This window comes from Carassius gibelio, chromosome A13, assembly GCF_023724105.1.
Source record: "Carassius gibelio isolate Cgi1373 ecotype wild population from Czech Republic chromosome A13, carGib1.2-hapl.c, whole genome shotgun sequence".
In the NCBI taxonomy this organism is placed as follows: domain Eukaryota; kingdom Metazoa; phylum Chordata; class Actinopteri; order Cypriniformes; family Cyprinidae; genus Carassius; species Carassius gibelio.
In genome coordinates, this window is record NC_068383.1 from 1407403 (window position 1) to 1418255 (window position 10853).

The window sequence follows — 10853 nt, forward strand, 5'->3', positions numbered from 1 at the left end:
AACAACATGAAATATGAGCCTTCACCGCATTCAGATTCATACATCTGGTGTTTTACAGCATTGCATTTGAATTTCCAATGCAACCTCTTCGACAAAAGACTGTAGAGTCAAGGTAAAGAGCCAGATTCGATTTGAGATCAATGACAAGCCTCTTATCTTTTACGAGGGATGAGTTTCTTTTGTGCTCCAGGATCACAAGCTTCCAAGAATAAAACAGCCATAAAGGGGTTTGATCACATCATTAAGATTCTGCATTCTTGTCCTGATTATTGATTTATGTTTGAATTGAAAATGCCATTGATTGTATTTGCTACAGTATCATATCATAATTGAATCTTACATAAACTATGCATAAAGAAATTGAAACCGGTGAAATATCTTTTTTTTTTTATTATTAATTAAATTCTCCACTGTAACCCAGTTTTCTTTTTAAATCCAAATTTTTTAGTGAAACGAAAACTACGATAATGTATACAAAAATATTTGCAATTTAAGATTCCATTACTTGGATTGCATATAAATTTCCATTCATTTGGATAAAATTGTGTTAACATAAACTAAAAAACTTATTGTAATGCATATATTTGTCAGGCAAATTAAACTTGTAACAGTTTTACAGTTACATTGTTCCCATTAACTTTTTTTATACGTGCAATATTTAATCCTGTCACTAGGGGCACTCTAGCCAGTGAGATGCCTGGTAACATAAAAAGGATAAGAGAACAAGTATGAGGTGGGAAGGATGTGTTAACCACATGGCAAAACTCTCTCAACAATGCTTTCTGGTATTTTTGGCCTTGGTTTGAGGAACCTGTATGTAAGTACTTGCTTGTATATATGATGTTAGGGAATGTTTATGTAAATGAGATGGGTAAATTAGTTAATGGTGTCACTGAGTTTATTTGTTTGTTTGATGTAGAGGGTTCAATGTGCACGCATATGGAGGCAGCTCAATTGTTACTAGGACCTTCGGTTTGCCAACAACGTCTTTGTCATTTATTGCACATTTTACAAGCTACAGCTCGTATGGTTCCAGGCAGATGTGTCCTCATCAACAATGCACTTAAGTACGGTTTCATCTTGCTCCTACTATCCCTAAGACTGAGTTTGTGCTAGCGAAAGACGCCACTATGATAGTCTGGACTATTCAGTGTCTCCCTCGCAACTGAATAACTATGCACATTGTAGTATTACTGACTGTATGGTGATTTGTGGTGTAATACACATGGCTCATTGAAAAGTGTTGTTAAAAGCAGGTGTTACAAACTGGTCAGATTTCTGATTTTTACTCCTCAAAATCATGGCATAGTTTATTATAAAAAAAAAAAATGCATAATTATTTTTTCAAAATGCATTCATTCAATTTGCTTCGATTTAATTCAATTTAATTGCTCAGAATTGCATGATATCAATATGTATATATGACTGAGTTTATTAGTTGTGAAATAAACGCATGGAAATTGCTTATGCAATTCAAATATATAAAATCTTAAATTTAGGCCTTTTTAAATGGAGATTTTATTTGCACAAACAGAAATTAGAGTCTGGGGGGGGGGGTATGTATAATTATCATGAAAATATTGTTACAATGAGATCTAATGGAGAAATAATGAGGCGGGGGAGAAGCAGAAAGAGATGGGAATAAAAAAAATAGTAGCATTAATTATTCAAGCAGTCACAATTGGGAAGATCAGAATACGATTTCTCACTACATCTCAATTTATAGCACATGCCGACCTTGGATCTCAAAGCGTGTGAATGTGTAATGAGTGCATGAGTCTTTCAAAGAGCCACGGGAGTCCTCAGTGTCCATGAGAAATAAATGGGTGAGGAATGCAAGAAAAAGACGGATGAAGACTCTATTCCAGAGTCACTAATTTATCCTCTGGAGAACGGTGTGTTTTAGCAGCGAGTATCCGAGCTGTTTTCCCTCTGGCAGAGCCTGAGAGCCACTACAGAAGCAGTAAAGCAGTGATTACACCTCCATCATCCAGCAATTACACGTTTACAGTAGATATCACATCATCCAGCCGAGTCTCGTGCGCTGGAGGTCTCTTGAGAGTGTGTTACTTTCCTAGTGTTAATATTTCAAACTTAACTCCGTGGACAAGAGAGCTGCGACCGGAATGAAAAGCCTTATCGAACAGATAGAACACAAGAAGCCGGTCTAATAGAAATGGGAAAATCATTCCAGAGTCTGGGGGCAATTGTAGAGAAAGCTTTAACACCCCTGCACTTCATTTTTGTATCATCAGCATAACAGTGGAACTAAGCGGAAGCATGTATAAAGAAAAAAAGAATGGGACCCAAAACGGCTCCTTGGGGAACACCATAAGTTAAGAAATCTTTACTAGAAGTATTCTCTCCTGTCTAAACTGAAAAAGTTATATTGGTAAGATAGGATTTTTATTTGAAGCCAAAATTCAAGTGATGTAGATTTTCAAGTCACTTATAATGTTTAACTTCAGTTAGGATGCTGTCGATGCATGGAGTATTGAGCAAGACTGCGCACTAGTTTTTGGACATATTTTTCATCGTCAGGAAGCACATAATGGCCATTAGAGCTTTTTAAAATGCTTTAAAGAGCAAAAAGTAAGAGATTCAGCACAAGCGCCTGCATTCAGCTCACTTCAGACAAGAATGGTATAAATGATAGACTTCTTCACTTCTGAGGGGATGAATCTACAATGCTCATAACCCACACTGTCTCAGGATGGATATGTATGAGAGTTAAACTGCTCGCTTATCTGTTCGGGATTTCTCACCTCACAACTCACTGAACAAAAGCCTGCTCAGCTGTTTTTATCAGCTTTTCTCTTCTCAGAATGGGACTGTAAAAATTATTGCTTTTCTCTGTTGGTTGAATGTGACATTTGAGTTGAGTCAGCGTGTGAGGGATGATTTATACACTTTAAGGTGATATGACAACAGAATTGCTCTCTCCTCTGTTCTTATAAATGACCAAGCAGTTTGAAAACATTTTTGACACTATATGTTTCACCAGTGCAAACAGACCAGCAGTGTCTGACTCATTCCTTCCCATCGCAGCTCAGAGAGGCATTTATTTTAAATAAATGTATATAAAATATATAAAAAGTGAAATAAAGTGTTTTTTTTTTTTTTTTTTTTACTGGTTTTGATATTTAATGATCTTTTTGCAAATAGCATCTTATGCTAAATAAAAACTGCTTTTTATACTTAAGTGACTTAATGCAAATAGCATTTTATTTTGTGCCTAGTGCAAAGAAAATACTGACATTTTCACTTGATGCACTTTATGTAAATCACATCTAATTGCACTTGTTATTTGCATTTGTGCATGAAGTGAAAATAGAATTTCCTTTACACTTATTACTATGTGCACTTAATGCAAAGCAAATATTTTCAATTAATGCACTTAATACAAATTGCACCTAATTACTATACGCACTTAAGTACTAAGAAAATACTGCTATTTTAATTTAATGAACTTTTTTTGTACTTTTGCACTTTGAAACTCACAAAACCTGTCAAGAACTTGTCCAGGTCACTGCAATTTACTGTATTTTAAATATATATACTTATATATAATACAGTATTATTGTATTGAGAATTAACCTTGGGAATAAGAAGAATTACAAAAATATTGCATGCAAAACTTCTGGATGCCTTACATTATTAAGATTCTAAAAGGGAAAAAAAAGTTTAATTTCAGCAATGCAATAAAAATTCTCATTAAGATCTCATGACAAAATGTTTTGTTTTTCTTTATGCAAAATATAATTTAGTTTTTGGTTTGAAATAGACATGTTTCAGTGAGAATCTTGCTCTATTAAACCACAGCACATTTTGCGAGAAGCCGCTGTTACAATAATCCCGTGCAACACAAAAGGGCCGTGGAGGCGTGACAGTGAGCGCAGCAGACAACCGTGACTGTTATCTAACCCAGCATTATGTCTTCAGCCTGAGAAACTCAAACCCTCGCTCACACACACTGAGATGCAGAAGGAGCGTCAGATCTGCAGCTTCTCTCAGGTGTGTGTTCAAGCAACCTTCTTTTCTCTTCTTCACACCAGAAATACTATGAGTCAGTAGAATTCTCTCTATATTTATTGATCACTCATGCATGGATTATTCACCCTCAAGCCATTTAAGTTTGTTTCTTCATCAGGTTTGTAGAAATGTAGCACTGCATCAGTGTCTCATCAATGGATGCTCTGCGGTGAATGGGTGCCGTCAGAATGAGAGTCTGATAAAAACATCCCAATAATCCACAGCACTCCAGTCCATCAGTGAACATCTGGATATCAATGCTACTAAAATAACTAAAAAATAACTATAAAATTATATTAGATTTTTTTTTTATTAAATATAAATACAAATATTGCTCCGGTGTGACTTTTTCTATGTCTCATACCTTCTAAAATCCACGCTTTATTCCTTTCCCCCTTTTTTCAGAATGGTTTGGTCAAACTTCCTGTCGGTCTCTCATGAGGCAGGAAGTGCCTGGTAACTAGCTCTTAAATGCCTGATTCTGTGTAAATGTGGCCTGGTTTCACATGCAGTACATGCAAACAAAGAACTTACGGGAAATGATAAAACACAGAGGATCTCAGAGGAGGTTTAATACACAACTACAGCCTGAGCTGCAAAACATCAAAAGTAGTTTCTTAATGATCAGCCACATACACTATATGTTACCTGAAAAAAAAAAACATTTAATCAAAATTAGTGCTGTCAAAATTAGCGCGTTAACGCATTCGATTAATTTGAAATATTTAACGCGTTAAAAAAAAAATAACGCAATTAACGCGGTTGCAGTTTTTTTTATTTCCAGTTGTGGCCTATGTGTGTTCAACGTGCAAAGAAATATGGATAAGACCAAGGAAGGACTTTTAGACGGAAAGTTTCAGTATAAAACTCTGCCGGATTACTCTTCAGTCTGCCACAAGAAACATTACTCTTCATTTAGTCTGCCACAAGAAACAGCAACATTAAAATCATGAACTCAAATGTCATTGTTTAAAAAAAACAAAAACAATGACTGTAACAGTGCGTAAATCAGACCTTTCTGTAACGCTAACGTTAATAAGCTTAAATGAAAATAACGAAATAATTGTGTAGCGGAGTATTTTTTGTACACAGTGCCGCGAACTGTCAATCACTCCTGAACTGTCAATCACTCCTGTACGCGTGCATCACTGTCCTCCTCAGCTGCAGCAACTTGCGCTCTCTCTCTTCATCAAGCTTTAAAACAAAAAGGGGACAAAAAGATCATATTGTCTTTGTGCATAGGCTATAGATTAATTAGATAAATGAATATCTAAATTTGTGCCTTGCGGGGGCTGGCTGCAGGACGACGCAACCTCCGCAGACAGTTTTTAATGTTTATCAGACAATAAATATTCAAGATTTTGCTTTAGTATAACTCACAACGAGTTTCACACACCTTCTCCGGCCACGTTGAGTTGTTGACACTTACAGTGGGAAAAGCGACACATGCGCTATTCACTTGTATAACTTAAGGGTGAATGGGTAATGTAGTTTCTGCTCTGGGTGGGATGAATTAGGAAGCTTGCATTGTGAAGGGCGCTCTGAAAATCGGCAGTGCAGGTAAAAGATTAAAACCTCTATTAAAACAGATGTCCAAATGAGCGTACCGGTACGCTACAAGCACGTTTTGGGCGCACGGAGAGGTGGCGGTACGCTCAAGAGCTATATTTGGAAGTGGCGGTACTGAGTACGGGTGCATACCGGCCCACTTAAAGCACTGGCAATGACTATACTTTGGAATTTTTTTGCAGTCCACTTAGAATTCAACATGGAAATCATTTTTGTTTTTTATTGGCATTGATTGTTTTGAAATTCAAATGGTACTTACATGCCTGTGTTTTTATTTCTGTAATAAATATGGCTTTCAAGCCAACAGGTAATTTGGAGGATATTGATGGTTTATTGCAGGTATGTTCTTTACATGAGAAAATCTGTGTTACAAGTTAAACAAAAATTCCAATAAACAATCATATTTTGAATTTAAATAGTTTCTTTGTCTTGAGTTTACATTAATTATTTACATTTTACATTTACATATCCAAAAAGTTTCAGTCTTTTAATTGCGATTAATCGCGATTAATTTTAAAAAAATTGTGCGATTAATTAGTTATTTTTTTTTAATCGATTGACAGCACTAATCAAAATACATTATTTTGAATGGCTGTCAGTGGAAGAAGATTATTATAATTTTTTTATACATCCATATTAATAAGTTATAACATCTATACCAGCAGGGATTAACTAACCCACTTTATCTAGCCAAACAACAAGCTTAATTTTTTTTTTTTTTTGTTCTTTCTGATCTTCATCATCAAGCTGTTTTGTGTGTGTGTATGTGTAAATAATTAATATTTTATATTTTAATAATATTAATCATATTTTTCTTAATGATTTCCTAGATTTTCTTAATTATTTGTAATATTTAAAATAAATTAAATATTCATTTATCTCCAAAATAGTGGTTTCCTTGTTCTTTCTCAAAAAAATATGAATATTTAATAATTATAAACAAATGTAAATTATTAATCTTAATTTGTATACATTTTTATATAATGTATTATATTTTAGATATATTACACACACACACACAATATATATATATATATATATATATATATATATATATATATCTGATGTAATTATTTTCTTTTCTTTTTTTCTTTAACTATTTTTTTCAGAGAAATCTGTCATCATTTACTCAGCCTAAGTTTCTTCACAGCCTTTGAGTTTCTTTATAAATAATAAAAATTAGATGTTAGACAGAAGTTTTTTTCCAGAGTTGTTATTGTTAAGTGAAATGAAAACTGAAACGTTTATATTAATTAAATATAAAAAACTGAAACTTATTTTAATTTAGTGATTTACAACTGAAACATTTCACATTTTGATTTAGTAATGTAAAAGAACTAATGTAAAATAAAGTAATTACACTTAAACAGTAAATGTAACAATTAAACAATGTAAAACAATTAAAACTAATAAAATCTATACTGAAATATTCAAATAACATATACTAAAACTTCAAAATAAAAACAGCTTGTATGTGCATCTTTCATTCATATATCATTCAAACTGTTCATGAAAACTATAATAGTATCTGATTGATGCAATAAATAAGTAAATAAATAAATAACTGCTGGGTTTCAACATGGTCTTAGTTTGTCCTTTTGCTCTTCTCCTCCTCTCTGTGCATCTTTCTCAGCCCCCTCATGCTGTTTTACATGCTTTCTGTTCTTTATCTGTTGAAATGGAGTTATCTGAGGCAAGACAAAGCACTTAATTAGGTGGGTGAAGCTCACACTCTCCTGTCAGCATCCAAATCAAATAAGAGTTCACCTAACAATCAGGTTATCAAAGCTAATTTATGGGCCTTACTTGCTCCTTTCTTCTTCAGTTCCCTTTGATGTTGCTCAAGATACAAGATTATCATTATTCCTTCAGGTGCCAAATTTGACAGAACAAATAGCTTTGTACATGGGCTGTGTGGGATCCATCCATCCATCATAAATGAGTGAGTACATGTATGCCCGTGAATCAGCACTGATCCTCCGAGAAACACTTCAGAGCATCACACAGCAGTGAAGTCATACTTTCACTTCATTTATTATTCAGTGATGAGCTTCATCAGGATGCGTGGTTAGTTTTAGAAATGTGAATGAAAGTGGGATGGAGGTTACTGAGTGAAATAGACTGAGCATTTATAGATGAATAGATGGATGAATGTCAAGAGGAAAGCATAGATGTATGGATGGATGTATGAATGGATGGAATGGATGGAAGGATGGATGAATGGATGAATGGATGGATAAATGAATGGTTGTATGGATGATGGATGAATGATTGTATGGATGGATGAATGGATGGATAGATGGATGTACAGATGAATGGTTGTTTATGTATGGATGAATTTATGAATGGATATACGGATGAATGTATGGAAGGATGAATAAATGGATGGATGGATGGATGTACAGAAGAATGGATATACGGATGAATGGATGGATGTTTGAATGGATGTATGGATGAGTTGATTAATGGATGGATGGATGGATGGATGAATTGATTAATGGATGGATGGATGGATGGATGAATTGATGGATGGATGGATGGAAGGATGTACAGATAAATGGATTGGTGGGTGGATGGATGGAAGGATGAATGGATGAATGGATGGATGGATGTATGGATGTACAGATGAATGGATGGATGGAAGGATGTACAGATAAATGGATTGGTGGGTGGGTGGATGGATGGAAGGATGAATGGATGGATGGATGGATGGATGGATGTACAGATAAATGGGTGGGTGGATGGATGGAAGGATGAATGGATGGATGGATGTATGGATGTACAGATGAATGGATGGATGGATGGATGTACAGATGAATGGATGGATGGAAGGATGTACAGATAAATGGATTGGTGGGTGGGTGGATGGATGGAAGGATGAATGGATGGATGGATGGATGGATGGATGAATTGATGTATGGATGGATGGATGGATGTACAGATAAATGGATGGGTGGGTGGATGGATGGAAGGATGAATGGATGAATGGATGGATGGATGGATGGATGGATGTACAGATGAATAGATGGATGGATGTACAGATGAATGGATGGATGGAAGGATGTACAGATAAATGGATTGGTGGGTGGGTGGGTGGATGGATGGAAGGATGAATGGATGAATGGATGGATGGATGTATGGATGTACAGATGAATGGGTGGGTGAATGGATGGAAGGATGAATGGATGGATGGATGTACAGATGAATGGATGGGTGGGTGGATGGATGGAAGGATGAATGGATGGATGGATGTACAGATGAATGGATGGGTGGGTGGATGGATGGATGGATGGATGTACAGATGAATGGATGGATGGGTGGATGGATGGATGGAAGGATGAATGGATGGATGGGTGGGTGGATGATGGAAGGATGAATGGATGGATGGATGTACAGATGAATGGATGGGTGGGTGGATGGATGGATGGAAGGATGAATGGATGGGTGGGTGGATGGATGGATGGAAGGATGAATGGATGGATGGATGTACAGGTGAATGGATGGGTGGGTGGATGGATGGATGGAAGGATGAATGGATGGATGGGTGGGTGGATGATGGAAGGATGAATGGATGGATGGATGTACAGATGAATGGATGGGTGGGTGGATGGATGGATGGAAGGATGAATGGATGGGTGGGTGGATGGATGGATGGAAGGATGAATGGATGGATGGATGTACAGGTGAATGGATGGGTGGGTGGATGTATGGAAGGATGAAGGGATGTATGTATGAATGGATGGATCTATTGATGGATATACAGGTGGATGAGTGGATAGACAGATATGAATATGAATGTGTGATGACGGAGGCGTGGAGATTATGTTTTATGTCAGAGCGTCTCTGGTTGTTTCACGGTTCACATCTCCTCCACCCCTGGCTCTCTCTCTCTGGACTAAGTGTGACAGATTACACAATTGTTTTTACATTTGTAACCCCACTTGAGGAAAACACTTTATGTAAGGCCACAGATGGGCCACTCCAGGCCTGAATTCCTCCTCTGCTGAGGCAAGAAATCATATCAGTGTCAGCTCTCTTTACCCCGCTCTTCTCTCTCTCTGCTCGCTGTCACACTTTATTCTCTCCACCTAGAGCACCGTTTCTCTTCATCACTTTGAGATTGTTTCATCCCCACATTTCTTTCTAATGCTTCTCTTCAGCATCATGCATTTTCTCTTTCTATTTAGTATCAGCTTCAGACACTCACTGACCATCTGATGTACTGTATATTGCCCTCAGAAGTGGAAACCCTGGTCATGATATCAGACTGTAATACAATTATGAAGACAACAGCACAGGTTTAAATCAGGAACAATGGTTTAGGTTGATATTATGATCATCAATTTTAGTAACCAGTCACAAGATTTGCTTATATATAACTCTATGTGATAGTCATTATAATTCTTTTCAGTGTAAATTTGAAGGAAATTGGGCTGTAAAAAATATTAATCAAAGTTGTAAATAAAAAAAAAAAATCTACTTCAAATTTTCACATAAACTATGTTAGTTGTGATGGACGTTTTATAATTGTAAAGATGAATTTTTCAGGTTGAATAAAGCTTGCTGGGAAAAAGACTGTTCTTGTGTCTGGCTGTTCTGGTGGTCAGTGCTCTGTAGCGCTGGACAGAAGGCAACAGTTGGGAGAGAGAGAGAGAGGGCTGGGTGTGAGGGGTCCAAGGGGATCTTTTTAAAGCCCTTTTCCTCACTCTGGAGATGTAAAGACCTTAGAGACTGGGCAGAGGGGCACCATTGATCCTCTCAGCTGTCCTGAATCTCCGCTGTAGTCTCTTGATGTCTGTTTGGTAGCTGAACAAAACCAGACAGTTATGAACACAGTTTCTCCTGAAGTCCACGATCATCTCCACTGTTTTGAGCGTGTTAAGCGCTAGGTTGCTGAGACTGCACCAGACAGCCAGCTGCTCAACCTCCTGTCTGTAAGCAGACTCGTCTCCGTCCTTAATGAGACTGATGACTGTAGTGTCATCTGCGAAATTCAGGAGCTTGACAGAGGGGTCCTTAGAAGTGCAATCATTCGCGTAGAGAGAGAAGAGCAGTGGGGAGAGAACAGAGCCCTGGGGGGCGCCAGTGCTGATGGTGATAGTCCTGGATGTGAGTTTGCCCACACTAGCTGCTTCCTGTCTGTCAAGAAGCTTGTGATCCATTGGCCGACAGAAAGCTGTGTGAGTTTGAGTCCATACTGAGAATAAAAACGACTTTTCCGAGAATAAAAAGCTTTATTTGGTGTGTTTTGT

The 10853-nt window shown here is 36.9% G+C and overlaps 1 protein-coding gene across 2 annotated transcripts in view; it reads left to right on the forward strand.

Moving 5' to 3' along the window:
• The first annotated feature begins 698 nt into the window (after positions 1 to 698).
• The window catches only part of LOC128025835 (gamma-aminobutyric acid receptor subunit pi-like), a 44827-nt gene continuing 34672 nt past the window's right edge, over positions 699 to 10853 (forward strand). The window contains exons 1-2 of one of the 2 annotated variants that reach the window (XM_052612380.1): positions 699 to 817; positions 920 to 1067. The gene's annotated coding sequence lies outside the window, so the exon portion shown is untranslated. The remainder of the gene's footprint in view (positions 818 to 919; positions 1068 to 10853) is intronic. The other variant, XM_052612381.1, reaches the window with a different exon arrangement.